General features: G+C 37.0%; 2 pseudogenes; one reads left to right on the top strand and one right to left on the bottom strand.

The window, feature by feature from the left end:
• Positions 1-10,144, top strand: part of LOC122468885 — a 59,773-nt pseudogene extending 49,629 nt beyond the window's left edge.
• Positions 10,145-12,251: 2,107 nt separating this feature from the next.
• Positions 12,252-12,577, bottom strand: LOC122467781 (annotated as a pseudogene).
• Between the last annotated feature and the right edge of the window lie 12,031 nt (positions 12,578-24,608).

Below are 24,608 nucleotides of genomic sequence, written 5' to 3'. Positions count from 1 at the left end.
TTTCAATCAACCTCCTTCATTGTTTTAACCTTTGACATGACATAAAAATTTCCTTTTCTTGTTTTCTTTTTAAAGATTACTGAACTTGCACTTTTCTATGAACATTTATCCAATATTTTCCCATATTGTTCCCTGCCCTCTTTGCAATAGTTTCAACCACCAAGAAATGGAGTCCCTTTATGTCTTTCTGAATGTTGGCTGGCCTTGTTTGACAAAATGCAGTAGAAGTGGTAGTATACTTCTCTCTTAGGCTTAGGCTTTGTACATTCCTACTCCTTCTGTTAAAAATCTAAAACCATGTAAATGAACTTAGGCTAGCATGCTGAAGGGTGAGACCATTGGGCTGTAGCCCAAGTTTTCCAAGGTATCATTTGTGAATGACATTTTTAAAGAGCCATCCATGGCCAATCTACCAATTGACTGAAATACATGAAGCAAGACCAGCGGAGACTAGTAAGGATCCAGTAAGAACCACCTAGATGTTTTGCTAACCTACAAATACACGTGAGCTAAATAACTACTTAAATTTCTTTAAGCCACAAAGTTTTAGAATAGTTTGTTACAGGAGAGAGGGAAGATGGCGGCGTAGGAGGACGCTGGGCTCACCGCGCGTCCTGCTGATCACTTAGATTCCACCTACACCTGCCTAAATAACCCAGAAAACCACCAGAGGATTAGCAGAAGGGAGTCTACGGAGCCAAGCACAGACCAGAGTCCCACGGAAGAGGGTAGGAAGGGCGGCAAGGCGGTGCGCGCTCCATGGACTGGCGGGAGGGAGCCGGGGCGGAGGGGCGGCTCGCCAGCCAAGCAGAGCCCCCGAGTCTGGCTGGCAAAAGCGGAGGGGCCTGACAGACTGTGTTCCGACAGCAAGTGCGACTTAGTGTCTGGGAGGTCATAAGTTAAGAGCTCTGCTCCGAAAGCGGGAAGGCTGGAGGACAAAGGGAGGGAGAGCTCAGTTTGGTGGAGAACAAAGGCAGTCACCAGTGCCATCTCCCCCCTGCCCATCCCCCAGCGAAAATCCCAAAGGGAACCAGTTCCTGCCAGGGAACTTGCTCGCTCTGCACAAACACCCAAGTCTGTGCTTCTGCGGAGCCAAACTTCCGGCAGCGGATCTGACTCCCTCCTGCTGCCACAGGGCCCCTCCTGAAGTGGATCACCTAAGGAGAAGCGATCTAAGCCTGCCCCTCCTGCCCCCATGCACCTTGCCTACCCACCCCAGCTAATACGCCAGATCCCCAGCATCACAAGCCTGGCAGTGTGCAAGTAGCCCAGACGGGCCACGCCACCCCACAGTGAATCCCGCCCCTGGGAGAGGGGAAGAGAAGGCACACACCAGTCCGACTGTGGCCCCAGCGGTGGGCTGGGGGCAGACATCAGGTCTGACTGCGGCCCCGCCCACCAACTCCAGTTATACACCACAGCACAGGGGAAGTGCCCTGCAGGTCCTCACCACTCCAGAGACTATCCAAAATGACCGAGCGGAGGAATTCCCCTCAGAAGACTCTCCAGGAAATAACAACAGCTAATGAACTGATCAAAAAGGATTTAAATAATATAACAGAAAGTGAATTTAGAATAATAGTCATAAAATTAATTGCTGGGCTTGAAAAGAGTATACAGGAGAGCAGAGAATCTCTTGCTACAGAGATCAAGGGACTAAGGAACAGTCACCAGGAGCTGAAAAGCGCTTTAAACGAAATGCAAAACAAAATGGAAACGACGACAGCTCGGATTGAAGAGGCAGAGGAGAGAATAGGTGAACTAGAAGATAAAGTTATGGAAAAAGAGGGAGCTGAGAGAAAGAGAGATAAAAAAATCCAGGAGTATGAGGGGAAAATTAGAGAACTAAGTGATACACTAAAAAGAAATAATATACGCATAATTGGTATCCCAGAGGAGGAAGAGAGAGGGAAAGGTGCTGAAGGGGTACTTGAAGTAATTATAGCTGAGAACTTCCCTGCACTGGGGAAGGAAAAAGGCATTGAAATCCAAGAGGCACAGAGAACTCCCTTCAGACACAACTTGAATCGATCTTCTACATGACATACCATAGTGAAACTGGCAAAATACAAGGATAAAGAGAAAATTCTGAAAGCAGCAAGGGATAAATGTGCCCTCACATGTAAAGGGAGACCTATAAGACTCGTGACGGATCTCTCTTTTGAAACTTGGCAGGCCAGAAAGAATTGGCACGAGATCTTCAGTGTGCTAAACAGAAAAAATATGCAGCCGAGAATCCTTTATCCAGCCAATCTGTCATTTAGAATAGAAGGAGAGATAAAGGTCTTCCCAAACAAACAAAAACTGAAGGAATTTGTCACCACAAACCAGCCTACAAGAGATCCTAAGGGGGACCCTGTGAGACAAAGTACCAGAGACATCACTACAAGCATAAAACATACAGACATCACAATGACTCTAAACCCATATCTTTCTATAATAACACTGAATGTAAATGGATTAAATGCGCCAACCAAAAGACATAAGGTATCAGAATGGATAAAAAAACAAGACCCATCTATTTGCTCTCTACAAGAGACTCATTTTAGACCTGAGGACACCTTTAGATTGAGAGTGAGGGGATGGAGAACTATTTATCCTGCTACTGGAAGCCAAAAGAAAGCTGGAGTAGGCATACTTATATCAGACAAACTAGACTTTAAGTTAAAGGCTGTAACAAGAGATGAAGAAGGGCATTATATAATAATTACAGGATCTATCCATCAGGAAGAGCTAACAATTATAAATGTCTATGCGCCGAATACCAGAGCCCCCAAATATATAAAACAATTACTCATAAACATAAGCAACCTTATTGATAAGAATGTGGTAATTGCAGGGGACTTTAACACCCCACTTACAGAAATGGATAGATCATCTAGACGCACGGTCAATAAAGAAACAAGGGCCCTGGGGCGCCTGGGTGGCGCAGTCGGTTAAGCGTCCGGCTTCAGCCAGGTCACGATCTTGTGGTCCGTGAGTTCGGGCCCCGCGTCAGGCTCTGGGCTGATGGCTCAGAGCCTGGAGCCTGTTTCCAATTCTGTGTCTCCCTCTCTCTCTGCCCCTCCCCCATTCATGCTCTGTCTCTCTCTGTCCCAAAAATAAATAAACGTTAAAAAAAAAATTTAAAAACAAGAAACAAGGGCCCTGAAGGATACATTGGATCACATAGACTTGACAGATATATTTAGAACTCTGCATCCCAAAGCAACAGAATATACTTTCTTCTCGAGTGCACATGGAACATTCTCCAAGATAGATCATATACTGGGTCACAAAACAGCCCTTCATAAGTTTACAAGAATTGAAATTATACCATGCTTACTTTCAGACCACAATGCTATGAAGCTTGAAACCAACCACAGAAAAAAGTCTGGAAAACCTCCAAAAGCATGGAGGTTAAAGAACACCCTACTAACGAATGAGTGGGTCAACCAGGCAATTAGAGAAGAAATTAAAAAATATATGGAAACAAACGAAAATGAAAATACAACAATCCAAACGCTTTGGGACGCAGCAAAGGCAGTCCTGAGAGGAAAATACATTGCCATCCAGGCCTATCTCAAGAAACAAGAAAAATCCCAAATACATAATCTAACAGCACACCTAAAGGAAATATAAGCAGAACAGCAAAGGCAGCCTAAACCCAGCAGAACAAGAGAAATAATAAAGATCAGAGCATAAATAAACAATATAGAATCTAAAAAAACTGTAGAGCAGATCAACAAAACCAAGAGTTGGTTTTTTGAAAAAATAAACAAAATTGACAAACCTCTAGCCAGGCTTCTCAAAAACAAAAGGGAGATGACCCAAATAGATAAAATCATGAATGAAAATGGAATTATTACTACCAATCCCTCAGAGATACAAACAATTATCAGGGAATACTATGAAAAATTATATGCCAACAAATTGGACAACCTGGAAGAAATGGACAAATTCCTGAACACCCACACTCTTCCAAAACTCAATCAGGAGGAAATAGAAAGCTTGAACAGACCCATAACCAGCGAAGAAATTGAATCGGTTATCAAAAAGCTCCCAACAAATAAGAGTCCAGGACCAGATGGCTTCCCAGGGGAGTTCTACCAGACTTTAAAGCAGAGATAATACCTATCCTTCTCAAGCTATTCCAAGAAATAGAAAGGGAAGGAAAACTTCCAGACTCATTCTATGAAGCCAGTATTACTTTGATTCCTAAACCAGACAGAGACCCAGTAAAAAAAGAGAACTATAGGCCAATATCCCTGATGAATATGGATGCAAAAATTCTCAATAAGATACTAGCAAATCGAATTCAACAGCATATAAAAAGAATTATTCACCATGATCAAGTGGGATTCATTCCTGGGATGCAGGGCTGGTTCAACATTCGCAAATCAATCAACGTGATACATCACATTAACAAAAAAAAAGAGAAGAACTATATGATTCTGTCAATCGATGCAGAAAAGTCCTTTGACAAAATCCAGCACCCTTTCTTAATAAAAAACCCTTGAGAAAGTCTGGATAGAAGGAAAATACATAAAGATCATAAAAGCCATTTATGAAAAGTCCACAGCTAACATCATCCTCAACGGGGAAAAACTGAGAGCTTTTTCCCTGAGATCAGGAACACGACAGGGATGCCCACTCTCACCGCTGTTGTTTAACATAGTGCTGGAAGTTCTAGCATCAGCAATCAGACAACAAAAGGAAATCAAAGGCATCAAAATTGGCAAAGATGAAGTCAATCTTTCACTTTTTGCAGATGACATGATATTATACATGGAAAATCTCATAGATTTTCCACCAAAAGTCTGCTAGAACTGATACATGAATTCAGCAAAGTGGCAGGATACAAAATCAATGTACAGAAATCAGTTGCATTCTTATACACTAACAATGAAGCAAGAGAAAGACAAATAAAGAAACTGATCCCATTCACAATTCCACCAAGAAGCATAAAATACCTAGGATTAAATCTAACCAAAGATGTAAAAGATCTGTATGCTGAAAACTATAGAAAGCTTATGAAGGTAATTGAAGAAGATTTAAAGAAATGGAAAGACATTCCCTGTTCATGGATTGGAAGAATAAATATTGTCAAAATGTCAATACTACCCAAAGCTATCTACACATTCAATGCAATCCCAATCAAAACTGCACCAGCATTCTTCTCAAAGCTAGAACAAGCAATCCTAAAATTCATATGGAACCACAAAAGGCCCTGGATAGCCAAAGTAATTTTGAAGAAGAAGACCAAAGCAGGAGGCACCACAATCCCAGATTTTAGCCTCTACTAAAAAGCTGTCATCTTCAAGACAGCATGGAATTGACACAAAAACAGACACATAGACCAATGGAATAGAATAGAAACCCCAGAACTAGACCCACAAACGTATGGCCAACTCATCTTTGACAAAACAGGAAAGAACATCCAATGGAAAAAAGACAGTGTCTTTAACAAATGGTGCTGGGAGAACTGGTCAGCAACATGCAGAAGGTTGAAACTAGACCACTTTCTCACACCATTCACAAAAATAAACTCAAACTGGATAAAGGACCTGAATGTGAGACAGGAAACCATCAAAACCTTAGAGGAGAAAGCAGGAAAAGACCTCTCTGACCTCAGCTGCAGCAATTTCTTAATTGACACATCCCCAAAGACAAGGGAATTAAAAGCAAAAGTGAATTACTGGGACCTTATGAAGATAAAAAGCTTCTGCACAGCAAAGGAAACAACCAACAAAACTAAAAGGCAACCAATGGAATGGGAAAAGATATTTGCAAATGACATATTGGACAAAGGGCTAGTATCCAAAATCTATAAAGAGCTCACCAAACTCCACACCCGAAAAACAAATAACCCAGTGAAGAAATGGGCAGAAAACATGAATAGGCACTTCTCTAAAGAAGACATCCGGATGGCCAACAGGCACATGAAAAGATGTTCAATGTCGCTCCTTATCAGGGAAATACAAATGAAAACCACACTCAGATATCACCTCAGGCCAGTCAGAGTGGCCAAAATGAACAAATCAGGACACTATAGATGCTGGAGAGGATGTGGAGAAACGGAAACCCTCTTGCACTGTTGGTGGGATTGCAAATTGGTGCAGCCGCTCTGGAAAGCAGTGTGGAGGTTCCTCAGAAAATTAAAAATAGACCTACCCTATGACCCAGCAATAGCACTGCTAGGAATTTATCCAAGGGATACTTGAGTACTGATGCATAGGGGCACTTGTACCCCAATGTTTATAGCAGCACTCTCAACAATAGCCAAATTATGGAAAGAGCCTAAATGTCCATCAACTGATGAATGGATAAAGAAATTGTGGTTTATTTACACAATGGAATACTACGTGGCAATGAGAAAAAATGAAATCTGGCCTTTTGTAGCAACGTGGATGGAACTGGAGAGTGTGATGCTAAGTGAAATAAGCCATACAGAGAAAGACAGCTACCATATGTTTTCACTCTTATGTGGATCCTGAGAAACTTAACAGAAACCCATGGGGAGGGGAAGGAAAAAAAAAAAAAAAGAGGTGAGAGTGGGAGAGAGCCAAAGCATAAGAGACTCTTAAAAACTGAGAACAAACTGAGGGTTGATGGGGGGTGGGAGGGAGGGGAGGGTGGGTGATGGGTATTGAGGAGGGCACCTTGTGGGATGAGCACTGGGTGTTGTATGGAAACCAATTTGACAATAAATTTCATATATTAAAAAAAAAAGAATAGTTTGTTACACAACAAAAGTTAACTAAAACAAAAAACTTCAAAAGACACAAATATAATAATGACCATCAAAACTTTTTTTCTCATGAATTTTCTGGGAAAGGTGAAACTAATGAGACAATGAAATTTTATTTATTTATTATCTCCAACTGGATATCCCACTGGCAACTTAAGCCTTATCAATACTGAAATCATTGCTCCTTTTCCAAATTTTTATATTTTATATTTTTTCTTCGGCCATATTACTTAAAAATCATACACATTTGAAAAATTATTTTAATTACAATTCTTTATCCTTAGTATATCACCAAGTGGATAGTGAGTCACCCCAAATGTCTCATAAATGCTTTCTTATTTCCTGTTTATAGTATAATAGTGTTCACTTAGCATATCTTGAACTCTAACATGGATGATATAATCTCTTTTTAACTGCTCTTTTAATTTGCAGGGTTTCTTCAATCCAAATCTTCTAGAAGTATATTTCTATATTGAAATCATATTATTTAAATACCTCATGAAATTTATTTTTTCTTGATACTATTTAAGGAAAATTGTATTATATCTGATATATGAAAACAAAATCCACTATCATGAGTTCCTAGACTAGTTAGGTTATATTTCGACCTTAGTTTGATCCCTGATTCTCTCATTCTATATTGTAACTACTCCAAGTATACTCATTTATTCCATATCTCCTTGTCTTTGTAAAAGCTGTTTCCTCTGCCTAGAATTCCCTAAATTCAATGTTATCATATGTTGACCGTCCCACTTTTTCTTCAAGTGACAGTTCATGTATTATCACCTGTAACTATAGATGGAACATATTAGATAGAAATAAAAAAAATATGATAGCTTAGAGAGTAAACACCATCACTGAAGCAATATTGATTATGTCGTTATTTTTTTAATGCTTATTTTTGAGAGAGAAAGTGTGAGCAGGGTAGAGGCAGAGAGAAAGAAAGAGAGAGGAAGAGAAGCTCTGAAGTGGGCTCCACGTCGACAGCAGCAAGCCTGATGTGGGGCTGAACTCACGAACTGTGGGATCATGACCTGAGTCAAAGTCAGACAATCGACTGAGCCACCCAGGCGCCCCTCATTTTTTAAAAATATATTAATATATTTTGAGAGAGACAGATAGAGACTGAGTGGGGGAGGGATAGAGAGAGAGGAAGAGAGAGAATCCCAAGCAGGTTCTGTAGCTGTTAGTGCAGAGCCCTACATGAGCTTGAGCTCATGACCTGAGAGATCATGACCTGAGCAGAAACTAAGAGTCAGATTTTTAACTGACTGAGCCATCCAGGAGCCCCTCTTTCATTATTTTTTTTTAAGTCCGTTTCAATCACTCATCCAAAAACATGTCCTGTACTTATCTGAGACTACTATTGTTTTCTCTGATATTATGTCAAAATATTACCAGCACTTTGTTTTTCCCTAAAGCCTCTACTGGCTTCAAATAAGCCAATATAATATTCACTCTCTCTCTCCCTCTTTTTTTTTTTGAGACATCACCATATTCAGCTCAATTTTAAGCTTTTATAATGCTTTAAAAAACTATGAGTAAAATTTTCTTTGGGCAAATAGATCTGATATCATTGGATGTACCAAACCCTATCTTCTCTGCCCAATCATGTAGTTAATACATGTTCTACACAGCCCGATGCTTTAAAGAATTACCAGTGTATTTTTTTCCAAAGGTACTGACAAAAATTAAAGACTGTTTTTTTTTTCAGTGTAGTCTTCTTTGAAAAGAGACACTTTCTTTGATAATATTTAACAGTTGTCATTCCATCACACTTTGATATCAATCGCTCACTCCACATTAGTGTTAAGTCCCCCCTATAATCAGCAGATGTATCATTTCATAGTGTCCTTGAGCTTCTAATTGACTGTCAGTTCTCAGTTCCATCTTCCTAAATTCTACATTTGGTGACAGTGCTTAGAAAACACTCAATTTTACTGATGCTCTTTAGGGATTTTCTGAGATGTGGGAAATTAGGTGATGTCTTTTTTATTCTCAGTTTGTCATTTCTGTGAGTCTAGATTCATCACTGAACTTATCCAAAAAATAATGCAGTGATAAATGACTAAAGGGACTAACGTGCTAAAGACTTTAGGGTCTACAGTTTTTCCTATAGTTGATAATAGTTAGTTATAATTCATAAATAATTGCAAACAATTTCAGTATTATCAACGGCAGTAGCCAGTGTGATAAAATCAATTTAGCTAATTATATACATCCACCATTTTCAAAAAACTTGAATAAAAAGCTTTACTGGAAGATATTTATCTTTTATGACTATCATTATGAGACATTTCTTCTTACAAGAAAATCTCAAGATTGTACTTAGAATTGGCATAAATTTTATTGGAAATTTACCTTTTGTTTATAAATTACATTATAATTTTACTTATAATTTACTGGTTTCCATGTCTTAAAGTATATTTTTTCCTAACATATAATTTTTTTATCAAAAAACTTGCAGTTGTGGAACTTAGCAAAAAATTCAATAATTTTCATAGTAAGTATTTTTGTATTTTTAGCATTTGATTTATTAAATAAAATATTTATTGTATAGATTTCCTGATCCTCAAACCACAGTCAAAACTCACTCATTTAGCGATAGCCCCTTACTATCTCTCATGTAATTTAAACTAGTATTTTCTTACTTTAATATTATGCAGTGATATTTACTCAAACATCACTCAGTTTGACTTCTGCTCCTCTCCCACCAACAGAAGGACAGGCCAAACCCAGCCCAAGGAGCAGGAGCATCCCACCAGGGCAGTGGCACAAAGGAGTCAGACACAAAGAGATGGGCTTTTTCTTGGGTGGGGTGTGGGGTTTGCTTCGCTGGATGACGTTCGGAAGGACAGCACTAGTTCCTCCTCATCTTTGTCCTCCAACATAAACCAAGAAAGAAACAAACGCCCCCAAGAAGAAGGAGAGTAAAATTAGTGTGAGCAAGAATTCTAAACTCCTCCATACTAACGCAAAGAGGATTCAGAAGGAACTGGCAGACATCACTTTAGATCCTCCACCTAACTGTAGTGTTGGTCCCAAAGGTGGTAACCTCTATGAATGGAGATCCACAATGCTGGGGCCTCCAGGATCTGTATTTGAGGGCGGTATACTCCTCCTTTATACCACTTTTATACCAGAATACCCCTTTCAACCTCCAAAGGTTACATTTTGGACGATAATCTCTCACTGTAATATTAACAGTCAAGGAGTTATTTGCTTGGACATATTAAGAAGATAATTGGAGTGCAGCACTAACCTCTTCTAAAGTTCCCCTTTCTATCTTCTCCCTTCTTAACAGACTGTAATCCTGCTGACCCTTTGGTGCATAGTGTTGCCATTGAGTATATGACCAACAGAGCAGAACATGATAGAATGGCCAGACAGTGGACCAAGAGATATGCTACATAAATTGGGTTTTCACAATTCTTATGTTGTTTGTCAGAGAGAGCTACTTGTGATTTTGAAGGGGTGGGGGAGGGCGGGAATTGGTAAAAATTAGGGTATTTCTATAACAGATTTTATTCAGTTTATTTCCTAAGATTTTGTTGTAACTTAAGGTATCTTGCTACACTATACAGAATTGATAATAGCAACTCTTAAAACTGTCATTACTTCTGCAATATTAGCTGAAGTGTAGAACAGAGAATAGGCATTTGGGTTCAGTTGCTTGTAGTCTGTAAATTTAAAATAGCTTCATTTTGTGCAGGTTATACACATGGCCCTTTATGTAAAGTCTTTCCAAGACTACATATTTTTTGGCTCAAAAAATGGAATTTATTTTTCCTTCTTGGGAGGGCACATTGATATTTAACGGTTTTTAGAGACTGTCACCGTATATATATATATATATATATATATATATATGTATGTATATACACACACATATGTATACATATATATACACGTATACGTGTATATATATGTGTATATGTATATATGTGTGTATATATATATATATATGTATATATAATGGACACAGGGCCATAAGACACCATAGAAGAAATGAGTAGTTATGTATTTTATTTTATATGCCAGTCTACTTTACTGTGCCAAGGTGAGAGGTTTGAATCACTTGTGAAAACCTGTAGTAAACTACATTAAGCTGTTAATTGTAAGGTATAAAATAGGAGTTGCTCAGTGGATTGGTTATATGTTGTGCACTACTTACATCTGCATTTGTTAGTGTGCTAGTATACAATAGTAGAACAAGCAAAATGAATCTCTTAATTTATTAGACTCTTTAATATATATTCTCATTTAATCCTCTGACGATGTTTCCCAACAAACTGTCCTACAGACACACTCTTTTCCTGCCTCTATCATTTGTTTTTCATCAGCATCTACAAACATCCAAACACCCCCAGCTTAACAACTGCTTAAAAATACTTAGGCATAATTAAGTGATTTAAAGCTATAGTTTCTCTTTATAAAATTGTTACTATTGTAGTTACTCTTTGTATGCTCTATAGGTTCTTTCAATAATAATTATTAAAGTGTATTTGGCTTGATACCAATTTGTATAGATCTCAGGACTTCCTCCATGGACTGTAAGTTTCAGGAAGGCAGTTTTGTATCCTCACTGAGTCTAGTACAATGATTTGCATAGAGTAAACACTTTAATGCTTTGGCATAAATGAAAGATACATACTATGTTATGAGTTACAAATAATGAAGACATCATTGTTGTAGCAACAATTTTTATTGTAAAATTTCATGTCTATAAATGTAATTTAAATAATTTTATATCATTTAATGTCATTATTTTTCAATGAAATATTAGAAGAAGCATACTTTCTAAAACTCTATGTTTCAAAAGAGTGGAAACCAAAAAAAGAAAAAAAAAGAAAAGAAAACAAGAGTGGAAACCAGAGATAAAAATACATAAGTCTATCTCATATTTGAGAAAGTGATCTAAGGAGGATGTTGTAATTCTCAAGAGAGAAAGGTTCTATTTTCATGTAGGTGGCTGTCAAACCTTAATGTGGTTTTGTGCATCACCTTGCCAACTCACTGAAAGACAGGTTACAGTGCCAATAGCTCAATAATTCCAAATAAACAAGTCTGAGAAATGTCCAGGGCCCTCCATTTTAAACCTTATAAGTGTTTCTTGTAAGTATCATACACAATGGCTTTTACTTGCTTGCTTGTTTGTTTGTATTTGTTGTTATTTATTTGGATGGGGAAGAAGGTATACTGAAATTAAAACAGAAAAGCAATTTAAGAATTACGTCACTTCATATAACCTAGTAAAAAATGCAGAAATTGGGTTCTCAAAACTCTGCAGAAAAGATATTTTTAGGAATTTGGAAATGGTTATTGAGGGGGAAAATATCCACATAATGTTGGAAATGTTGGATTTGGGGATAATCAGGAATGATAAGAATTATCAATTGGCAAGGGTGAAAGATGAAAAAGGAACTTGGAAGAATACTAGTATTTAATTTGTTTTTTGTTCTGACTTGGGCTTTAATCTTTTTTTTTTCAAATCTACACCTTTATTTACTTTTCAGTTAGTTTAAATCCTTGAAGGGTACAGCATCACACAGCTAAAATGGCTTTAGCAGGAATGTTGCTTCAGAATTTGGCATGAGCCATGCCACTATTTCCATGAGCATGAGTTACTTTTCCCCAGATTACTCTGGTTTTACCCGGTTTGCCACCAGGAGTCACTGTGTTGTTCTTTGGTTTGTACACATAAGCACATCTTTTGCCTAGATAGAATTCAGTTTCATCTCGAGCATAAACGCCTTCAATTTTAAGAAGAGCTGTGTGCTCCCTCTGGTTCCAGAGACCCCACTTACAGCCAGCAAAAATGACTTTGGACTACAGCATTCCAGACATATTTGTCATTTCAGGAGTCTTGTTCCCACCAGGCAGGTTCCAAGATGGCAGAAAGAGATGGGTTTTAATCTTTACTTTCCCACCACATTCTTATTATCCTCAAATTTTCAAAGTATTACTGATATAGACTTGCATTTTTTTGTTTTTGTCTTTATTTTTTTGAGAAATTGAAGCTGAAATAAAGCATACACATGGACAAAAGAGGACAGCTCTAGCAGGTGACAGCTGAAACTGGGTCTGAAAACAAATATCAGGGGTGTGAAGGGGAGCCTGGGTGGCTCAGTCGGTTAAACATCCGACTTCAGCTCAGGTCATGATCTCACAGTCCGTGAGTTCGAGCCCTGCGTCAGGCTCTGTGCTGACATCTCAGAGCCTGGAGCCTGCTTCGGATTCTGTGTCTCTCTCTCTGCCCCTACCCTGCTTATGTTCTGTCTCGCTCTGTCTCAAAAATAAATTTAAAAAAAACATTAAAAAAATATCAGGGGTGTGAAGTCATAGAACATAACCAACTTTTGAGGCATCATCAGAAGTGATGTAATGGTAGAAGGAGATTTTTGATAGGACCAGGGATGGAAGCTGAGGCCATTCTATTTGGATTAAAAAGTAATTTTGTACCAACAAATTTGTACCAACAAAATTCAGAAAAATGGGGTGGTACTTGGATAAGACCAAATAGAAATTCATGAATGATACATATAAAAGAATGCAAATTCCAACCAATCTGTTTCCCCATCCTATTTTCTTGGTACACTGTGTCTGACTTGAAAGGAAAGTAGCTTAACTAACTTCCAGAATAATTAGAAGATCTACTTTGTCATTGAATCTGGCACTGAAATTGAGGAAATGGTTTGTTCTGTACTTCTGGAAGACTTCACATTGGGGACATGTACATGAGATGTGTAGGTCTGATACAACTTTTACAGTACAAATACAAAAAGTTGCAGCATAGTTTATGTTTAACAGGCTATTTATCCATAGTCTAAGTTCTTTAAAAAAGAAGAAAAGATATTTTCTGAAACTCTGATACCAAGTCAGAGACATCACAAAATCAGCTTTGAGCTGTTACCAGGGATGACATGTGAACATGCACTGAGAAGTGATGAGGAGCTCTAAATTGTTTATTTAGTGAGGAAACCAATTCATTTGATCCAATGCCTGGCAGTTTCTTTTCATTCTTTCTTTTGTCTTGTTTCTTTGTTTGATGCAGGTCAGGGAGCCAATGCTATTATATCCTATGCAATTGGTAAGCACATTTCCCCCTCATTATCACATCATTCTTTGTTCAAAGGATATTTGATGTATGTGGCAGCTTTTGAACCTTAAAGATGAATATAAAGAAATATTCAAATAATGCTTTGAATTAACATCAAATACACATCAACATTTCAGAAGACAAACTGATCAGAATTTACTAGATGCCACAGAAAATTCATTCTGGATAAGGGAAAATAATTAGCTTTGGAAAAGTCACCATGTGTGATTAAAAGAATAAACAACTATAAGAGGTTTATTTAGTATGGTTTATTCCAATTAAAAACAGCTACCTCTACTCAAATACCTGCAAAGAGCCCTCGAGATAACTAGAAATTTGCCTTAGTCTGAATTAGTTTGTATTTTTTCCACAGAAACTATATATTTTATTTATTTTTAATTTCCTAATGAAAATACTCATATCAAAAGCATCTTCATATTTCTGCCATTGCTGCTTCAATTTTCTTCCCCAATTAGGAACAAAGATTAGTGTTGTGAATTTAATGCTAATGAGGGAATAGAAAAGAAACACGAGGCACACTTCTCCATAATTAAACATAATTTTCTCCTAAAACTAAAAATCAAGGGAAAGAATGTGATTAAAATATATTAAATTTATTTTAGGAATTACTAATTCAAAAAAGTATTTGAAGTTTTGGGACAATAAAATATAAATACATTCTCATTGCTATTATTAAAAGAAAAATAATTTCCTATTTTGAACATAAATAACAAAATCATAAACAAATAAAAAAATGCAAGCAAGTCCTAAGAGAAAAATGTTACTAAAAGTTGAAAGGTTAAAAAAATGCAAAGAAAATTGTATATCAATATTTTGGAATTTACTTAAGAAAGGAAAATCCATGTTGATCACTCTAGAGAAGTCTTACTAAACTCTGCATTAAATTATTGTGTTGGTTGTTCAACATTAAGAGACATTCTTGATCAATGATTGTTAGAGGTAGAATGTCCTATGAACAGAATTCATGAAGAGTAATGTAAGTGAAAAATGGTTACAAGTGCTAATATGTCTGTGTATTACTTTTTAATGATGATAAATTTATGGAAGCCACTTTTCAAACATATAACAAGGGTTATAATGGTTTATAAACTTATTAAAAGTATATCCTTAAGGAACAATCAATGAAGTGAGAATAAGGAAAATTAAACTATTAACCAGTTAATACAAAGAGAATGTGACCTCCAATTCTTCAGATTTTATCTCATATTTTTCATTATTTTTAATAGAGATTTAATGATGAATCTGGTATTTTTATGGATTGGTTTAGTTTCACTTCAACACCACTTTATGGCATTCTTTCCACTCTATTTCATAGTTTCTCTGTCTGATATAAAATCCAAAGATAATTCAAAGAATTCACATGTTTTATTTCATAAAATCTATCTTTATGTAACAAATATTGGTGCTTAAAAAATAGCATTTTGTTAGTAGTTTTTACATAGTTAGAACGGTCACATCAATACTCATTTTACACCTGCAATTAGTCTTGAGGGTTTCCTAAAATATATTTTTTGGGGATTCAATTGAATAATGATTGAATTCACATATGTTTAAATAATAAAGTAATTCGTGTGTGTGTGTGTGTGTGTGTGTGTTTTATTCACACATTCTTATGCTGTTAGTGATAGGTTACTTAGTGTATTAAAGAAAAAAATACTAACAATTAACTTAAAGTAAATTTATATTATAGGTGCTCGAATGTATATAGTTATTTTTGGTACAAAAATGTATTTTTTTTTCATTTTTAGGGGAATAAACTATTTGCTGAACAAGTTTTATCAGGCAGCACTCGGTGCTAAACATTTAATTGTATTAGTAAACTCGGTCCTCATAGTGCTTATATTGCAGTGTAGCCAAACATTAATACAATAATGTTATAATATATTATGTATAGTATATTATATATTAAATAATATTAAAAATATTGAATATATAATAATTAATAACTGTTATATTATTATATGTAAATATATTTGTTTCTATATTTATATATAAGTATTATAAATAATATTATATTATATATAAATATAAGTCATTTATAATATATAATAAATATACATAATATATAATATACATTTTAAGTAATATATAATAAATAATATATTAAATGTATATATTTAATATATTAATATATAATATTGTGTAAATATTAATAAATAATATAGCATTAATATATAATATTATAATAAGTATAAAATAATATATAATATGCTAATGAATATGATATAATAAATATAATATAATGAATACTACAATAAATATATAATATAATATAATGTAATGTAATGTAATATAATATAATTAATATATTATATAAAAATAAACACAATATTTAATAAATATTAAAATATACAGTATATTAAAAATAATAGATGCAAGAATAAAAATAAAGCTAAGAAGGAGGACATTGAATGCTGGGGACTACTTGCAATTTAAAGTAGTCAGAGAAAAAAGTAATCTGAGAACGCCTCACTGACCAATTGACAATTAAAGATGTAATGGGATGGAGGACAAGAGATAGGCAGATGGACCTAGGAGGATCCTTTTTTCCAGGTAAATGAATCAGCATTATGCTTATAGTGAAGGAAGAACAGAAAGAGAGCAAGAGGTACTGGATGAAATGAGTAAGAGGGAGAAAGGAAATGATGCCCAAGAGGTAATTATGCATATTGCAGAATCCTGATTGTGAGAACCTTGCAGGACAATGCAGGGTGTTGGATTTTAAGTCTGAGTGATGTAGGAAGATAATGGAAGTTTGTTTTTGTTTTTGGTTTTGTTTTGTAAGAAGTAACATAACTATGGATTCTGATGGATTTGAACTTGTTATTCTAGCAACAAGGAAACATACGGGAATGAACATTGTTCCCTAATCATTTATAGTGAGTACCTATAAGTATGATGAACCAAGTAACTCTACAACCAACCTTGTTTGATACTACAGAATGTACAAAAGTGGTATAAAACTTAACCAATTTTACACCCACAATGATCAGAGATTCTTCAAAAATTCTAAGCATTACTGAAAAATATTTCTGAATTCATAAGAAAAAAAAATCTTCAGAAATATGGCACAAAAATAATCTTTTTTCTTTGCCCAAACTATAATGAAATGGATCTAAAGACACACGTGCATAAGGATATATTACATTTTCTATTGAAGACACCTGCTATTTTTTCACCCTAAAAAGGCCATATCAGTGTGGACCCTCTTATTGGTTCGGTTCAGCATACCTCCCCTACTCTTTTATTTTTTAGTCATTACAAGTTTTTAGTAAAAAGCAGCTATGAATTGGACTTTGGGCTATTATTTAGGTCATCATTCCTCTATATCAAGAAGAATGTATTTGATATTTCTGAACTAGTTCTGTTCTAAGTTCCCAGAAGTAATGGATACTTTGTTTTCATATTTTTATGCCCCACCTGTTATTTCAAAGGGTATGCAAGAGTGAAAGCTATTTTAATAGTAAAGGAGTTAGAGGCTTCTGGGAAGATGGCGGCGTAGGAGGACTCTGAGCGCACTGCGTCCTGCGGGTCACTTAGATTCCACTTACACCTGCCTAAATAACCCAGAAAATCGCCAGAAGACTAGCAGAATGGATTCTCCAGAGCCAAGTGTAGACGACAGATCCACGGAAGAGGGTAGGAAGGGCTGCGATGCGGTGCGCACTCCACGGACTGGCGGGAGGGAGCCGAGCTAGAGGGGCAGCCCACTGGCAAAGCAGAGCCCCCGAGTCTGGCTTGCAAAAGCAGAGGGGCCAGATGGAGTGTGTTCTGACAGCAAGCGGGACTTGACATCTGGAAGGTTATAAGCTAACAGCTCTACTCGGAGAGTGGGAGGGCTGGAGGACAACGGGAGGGAGAGTTGTTGAGCCCTCGATGACAGAGCACAGTTTGGCCCGGAATAAAGGTGCTTGCCAGCGCCATCTTCCTCGCCCATCCCCCAGCCAAAATCGCAAAGGGAACCGGTTCCTGCCAGGGAACTGGCTTGCACCATGCAAACACCGAACACTGTGCTTCTGCGGATCCATCCCTCTGGCGGGTCTGACTCCCTCCCAGTGCCACAAGACCCTCCCAAAGCATATCATCGAAGGAAAAGCGAGCTGAGCCTGACCCTCCCACCCCTGTGCACCTTGCCGATCCACCCCGGCTAATACGCCAGAACCGCATCACTACAAGCCTGGCAGTGTGCAAGTACCCCAGATGAGCTACCCCACCCCACAGTGAATCCCGCCCCTAAGAGAGGGGAAAAGAAAGTACACACCAGTCTTACTGTGGCCCCAGCAGTGGGCTGGGGGCAGACATCAGGTCTGACTGCGGCCCTGCCCACCAACGCAAGTTATTCAAGACAGCACAGGGGAAGTGCCCCGAAGTTCCCCACCACTCCAGGGACTATCCAAAATGAACAAACGGTAGAATTCCCCTCAAAAAAACCTTGAGGAAATAACGACAGCTAATGAACTGATCAAAACAATTTGAACAATATAACAGAAAGTGAATTTAGAATAATAGTCATAAAATTAATCGCTGGGCTTGAAAACAGTATAAAGGACAGCAGAGAAGCTCTTGCTACAGACATCAAAGGACTAAGGAATATCCAGGAGGAACTACAAATGCTATTAATGAGCTGCAAAATAAAATGGACAATACCACAGCTCAGACTGAGGAGGCAGAGGAGAGAATAGGTGAACTAGAAGATAAAGTTATGGAAAAAGAAGAAGCTGATAAAAAGGCAGATAAAAAAAATCCAGGAGTATGAGAGGGAAATTAGAGAACTAAGTGATGCACTAAAGAGAAATAACCTACGCATAATTGGTATTCCAGAGGAGGAAGACACAGGGAAAGGTGCTGAAGGTGTACTTGAAGAAATAATAGCTGAGAACTTCCCAGATCTGGGGAAGGAAAAAGGCATTGAAATCCAAGAGGCACAGAGAACTCCCTTCAGACGTAACTTGAATCGATCTTCTGCACGATATATCATAGTGAAACTGGCAAAATCAAGGATAAAGAGAAAATTCTGAAAGCAGCAAGGGATAAACATGCCCTAACATATAAAGGGAGAACTATAAGACTCGTGACTGATCTCTCTTTTGAAACTTGGCAGGCCAGAAAGGAATGGCAGGAGATCTTCAATGTGATGAACAGAAAAAATATGCAGCCGAGAATCCTTTATCCAGCAAGTCTATCATTTAGAATAGAAAGAGAGATAAAGGTCTTCCGAAACAAACAAAAACTGAAGGAATTTGTCACCACTAAACCAGCCCTACAAGAGATCTTAAGGGGGATCCTGTGAGACAAAGTACCAGAGACATCGCTACAAGCATGGCATCAAAATGGACATCAAAATGACTCAAAACCTGTATCTTTCTATAATAACACTGAATTTAAATGGACTAAATGCACCAACCAAAAGACATAGGGTATCAGAATGGATAAAAAAAGAAGACCCATCTATTTGCTGTCTACGAGAGACTCAATTTAGACCTGAGGACACCTTCAGATTAAGAGTGAAGGAATGGAGAACTATTTATCATGCTACTGGAAGTCAAAAGAAAGCTGGAGTAGCCATACTTATATCAGACAAACTAGACTTTAAATTAAAGGCTGTAACAAGAGATGAAGAAGGACATTATATAATAATCATAGGGTCTATCCATCAAGAAGAACTAACAATTATAAATGTCTCTGTGCTGAATACGGGAGCCCCCAAAGGTATAAAACAATTACTCACAAACATAAGCAACCTTATTGATAAGAATGTAGTAATTGCAGGGGACATTAACACCCCACTCAGCAATGGATAGATCATCTAGATACATGGTCAATAAAGAAACAAGGGCCCTGAAGGATACATTGGATCAGATGGACTTGACAGATATATTTAGAACTCTGCATCCCAAAGCAACAGAAAATACTTTCTTCTCGAGTGCACATGGAACATTCTCCAAGATAGATCACATACTGGGTCACAAAACAGCCCTTCATAAGTATACAAGAATTGAAATCATACCATGCATACTTTCAGACCACAATGCTATGAAGCTTGAAATCAACCACAGGAAGAAGTCTGGAAAACCTCCAAAAGCATGGAGGTTAAAGAACACCCTTGTAAAGAATGAATGGGTCAACCAGGCAATTAGAGAAGAAATTAAAAAATATATAGAAACAAATGAAAATGAAAATACAGCAATACAAACACTTTGGGATGCAGCGAAGGCAGTCCTGAGAGGAAAATACATTGCAATCCAGGCCTATCTCAAGAAACAAGAAAAATCCCAAACACAAAATCTAATAGCACATCTAAAGGAAATAGAAACAGAGCAGCAAAGACACCCCAAACCCAGCAGAAGAGGAGAAATAATAAAGATCAGAACAGAAATAAACAATATAGAAACTAAAAAAAAAACTGTAAAGCAGATCAATGAAACCAAGAGTTGTTTTTTTGAACAAATAAACAAATGTGATAAACCTCTAGCCAGGCTTCTCAAAAAGAAAAGGGAGATGACCCAAATAGATAAAATCATGAATGAAAATGGAATTATTACAACCAATCCCTCAGAAATACAAGCAAACATTAGGGAATACTATGAAAAATTATATGCCAACAAACTGGACAACCTGGAAGAATGGACAAATTCCTACACATCCACACGCTTCCAAAACTCAATCAGAAGGAAATAGAAAGCTTGAACAGACCCATAACCAGCGAAGAAATTGAATCGGTTATCAAAAATCTCCCAACAAATAAGAGTCCAGGACCAGATGGCTTCCCTGGGGAGTTCTACCAGACGTTTAAAGCAGAGATAATACCTATCCTTCTCAAGCTATTCCAAGAAATAGAAAGAGAAGGAAAACTTCCAGACTCATTCTATGAAGCCAGTATTACTTTGATTCCTAAACCAGACACAGACCCAGTAAAAAAAAGAGAACTACAGACCAATATCCCTGATGAATATGGATGCAAAAATTCTCAATAAGATACCAGCAAATCGAAATCAACAGCATATAAAAAGAATTATTCACCATGATCAAGTGGAATTCATTCCTAGGATGCAGGGCTGGTTCAACATTCGCAAATCAATCAATGTGACACATCACATTAATAAAAGAAAAGATAAGAACCATATGATCCTGTCAATCGTGCAGGAAATGCATTTGAGAAAATTCAGCATCCTTCTCAATAAAAACCCTCAAGAAAGTCGGGGTAGAAGGAACATACTTAAACATCATAAAAGCCATTTATGAAAAGCCCACAGTTAATATCATCTTCAATGGGGAAAAACTGAGAGCTTTGCCCCTGAGATCAGGAACATGACAGGGATGTCCACTCTCACCGCTGTTGTTTAACGTAGTGTTGGAAGTTCTAGCATCAGCAATTAGACAACAAAAGGAAATCAAAGGCATCAAAATTGACAAAGATGAGGTCAAGCTTTCTCTTTTTGCAGATGGCATGATATTATACATGGAAAATCCGATAGACTCCACCAGAAGTCTGCTAGAACTGATACATGAATTCAGCAAAGTTGCAGGATAAAAAATCAATGTACAGAAATCAGTTGCATTCTTATACACTAACAATGAAGCAAGAGAAAGACAAATAAAGAAACTGATCCCATTCACAATTCCACCAAGAATCATAAAATACCTAGGAATAAATCTAACCAAAGATGTAACAGATCTGTAGGCTGAAAGCTATAGAAAGCTTATGAAGGAAATTGAAGAAGATATAAAGAAATGGAAAAACATTCCGTGCTCATGGGTTGGAAGAATAAATATTGTTAATATGTCAATACCACCCAAAGCTATCTACACATTCAATGCAATCCCAATCAAAACTGCACCAGCATTCTTCTCAAAGCTAGAACAAGCAATCCTAAAATTCATATGGAACCACAAAAGGCCCCGAAAAGCCAAAGTAATTTTGAAGAAGAAGACCAAAGCAGGAGGCACCACAATCCCAGATTTTAGCCTCTACTACAAAGCTGTCATCATCAAGACAGCATGGTATTGGCACAAAAACAGACACATAGACCAATGGAATAGAATAGAAACCCCAGAACTAGACCCACAAACGTGTGGCCAACTAATCGTTGACAAAGCAGGAAAGAATATCCAATGGAAATAAGACCGTCTCTTTAAAAAAAGTTCTGGGAGAACTTCAACATGCAGAAGAATGAAACTAGACCACTTTCTTACACCATTCACAAAAATAAACTCAAAATGGATAAAGGACTTGAATGTGAGACAGGAAACCATCAAAACCCTAGAGGAGAAACAGGAAAAGACCTCTCTGACCTCAGCCGCAGCAATTTCTTACTTGACACATCCCCAAAGGCAAGGGAATTAAAAGCAAAAATGAACTATTGGGACCTCATGAAGAAAAAAGCTTCTGCACAGCAAAGGAAAAAATCAACAAAACTAAAAGGCAACCAACGAATGGGAAAAGATATTTGCAAATGACATATCAGACAAAGGGCTAGTATCCAAAATCTATAAAGAGCTCACCAAACTCCACACCCGAAAAACAAATAACCCAATGAAGAAATGGGCAGAAAACATGAATAGACCCTTCTCCAAAGAAGACATCCAGATGGCCAACAGGCACATGAAAAGATGCTCAACGTCGCTCCTCATCAGGGAAATACAAATCAAAACCACACTCAGATATCACCTCACGCCAGTCAGAGTGGCCAAAATGAACAAAGCAGGAGACTGTAGATGCTGGTGAGGATGTGGAGAAACGGGAACCCTCTTGTACTGTTGGTGGGAATGCAAATTGGTGCAGCCACTCTGGAAAACAGTGTGGAGGTTCCTCAAAAAATTAAAAATAGACCTACCCTATGACCCAGCAACAGCACTGCTAGGAATTTATCCAAGGGATACAGGTGTACTGATGCATAGGGGCACTTGTACCCCAATGTTTATAGCAACACTCTCAACAATAGCCAAATTGTGGAAAAAGCCTAAATGTCCTTCAACTGATGAATGGATAAAAAAATTGTGGTTTATATATACGATGGAGTACTACGTGGCAATGAGAAAGAATGAAATATGGCCCTTTGTAGCAACATGGATGGAACTGGAGAGTGTGACGCTAAGTGAAATAAGCCATACAGAGAAAGACAGGTACCATATGTTTTCACTCTTATGTGGATCCTGAGAAACTAACAGAAACCCACGGGGGAAGGGAAGGAAAAAAAAAAAGAGGTTAGAGTGGGAGAGAGCCAAAGCATAAGAGACTCTTAAAAACTGAGAACAAACTTAGGGTTGATGGGGGGTGGGAGGGAGGGAAGGGTAGGTGATGGGCATTGAAGAGTGCATCTTTTGGGATGAGCACTGTGTGTTGTATGGAAACTAATTTGACAATAAATTTCATATAATAAAAAATGAGATAAAAAAAGAGTAAAGGAGCTAAATATATTAGCTCACAAAGTATGTTCACATTGTCATCTCTCTCCAAGGCTTTTTATGACATAACAATAAGATATTCTGAACCATCTAACATTGTTGTAGAGAGTTGCATTTTTACTTTCTTATTTCTCTGAAAAATGTATTTTTCCCTACGCTTAACAATACATGAGGATTAAACATCCTTCATTATATCATCTAATCATATGACAGGAATGTGTACTCTTTATGAAGCATCAATATTTACAAAAGTATGTAATGAACTGATACTTAGAAGATAATAAACTCCTGAATGCTCAAGAAATGCTAGCATATTTCAACAGAACTGCTAACTGAAAGGCCATTTATGAAGATGAAAATGTTTGAATACTTTACTACCATGTACTCTATGACACCTTGCTGACCTTCAGACACTGGAAAATATGTGTAAATCTCTAAAGAAACTCTATATCTGAGATTAGCCACTCTGTTGTAGATTTTTAAAAACATGAAACACATTATTAATATGATTTTATAAATCTCCAAACACCCCAAATAGGTAATTTCTATATAAACACACTAATGTACATGAACACACGTACATAAATAATTATTTTAATATGTAAACACTGATTATTTTATATGTGCTCCCATATCACCCCTGACTCTTTAACTTCCATAAACTCACCCATGTTCTCCATTTGAAGTTAGCCAAAGTATAAAAAAAATAGTAAATTAAATAGCAATCCAGCTTGTGCCACATCAAGAAAGTTACAGATATTCTATTCCTCAATTTCCTCAATAAAGTGGAGAAAATTATCACATGTAACCTACTAGGGTTTTGCATCTATTAATTATTAATACATTTAAAGTCTTTGGAGTTATACCTGCAAGATAGTAAGCTTTCACAATGGTTAGCTATTATTATTTTTACCTCTTTGGAATTGATATAATTAATTAAACATTTTTAAATGTTTATTTATTTTTGAGAGGGAGCAGGGGAGGGGTTGGAGACACAGAATTGGAAGCAGGCTCCAGTCTCTGAGCTGTCAGCACAGTGCCTGATGGGGACTCTAACTCTCTAGCCATGAGATCATTACCTGAGCCAAAGTCAAATGCTTAACTGACTGAGCCACCCTGGCACCCCTGATGTAATTAATTCTTAAAAAAGAGTTAAGAAGAATGATATTTTGCATTAGTAGAGGACATGGCATTAAGGGAATTGAGTCAGCAAATTCAGAAGCAACAGCACCATTCTCAAAATCTGTGGGAGTCACCAAACAAGCATAACTGCATAATAAGGCAATGACAGTCTTTATATAATTTTGCTGAAAATATCTGCATTTAGACAATTTGTAAAGAACTAAGACTTAG

Source organism: Prionailurus bengalensis, chromosome B1 (genome assembly GCF_016509475.1).
Source record: "Prionailurus bengalensis isolate Pbe53 chromosome B1, Fcat_Pben_1.1_paternal_pri, whole genome shotgun sequence".
NCBI lineage: Eukaryota > Metazoa > Chordata > Mammalia > Carnivora > Felidae > Prionailurus > Prionailurus bengalensis.
The sequence above is the reverse complement of the archived record's forward strand: the minus strand, read 5'-3'. Positions and strand labels throughout refer to the sequence as shown.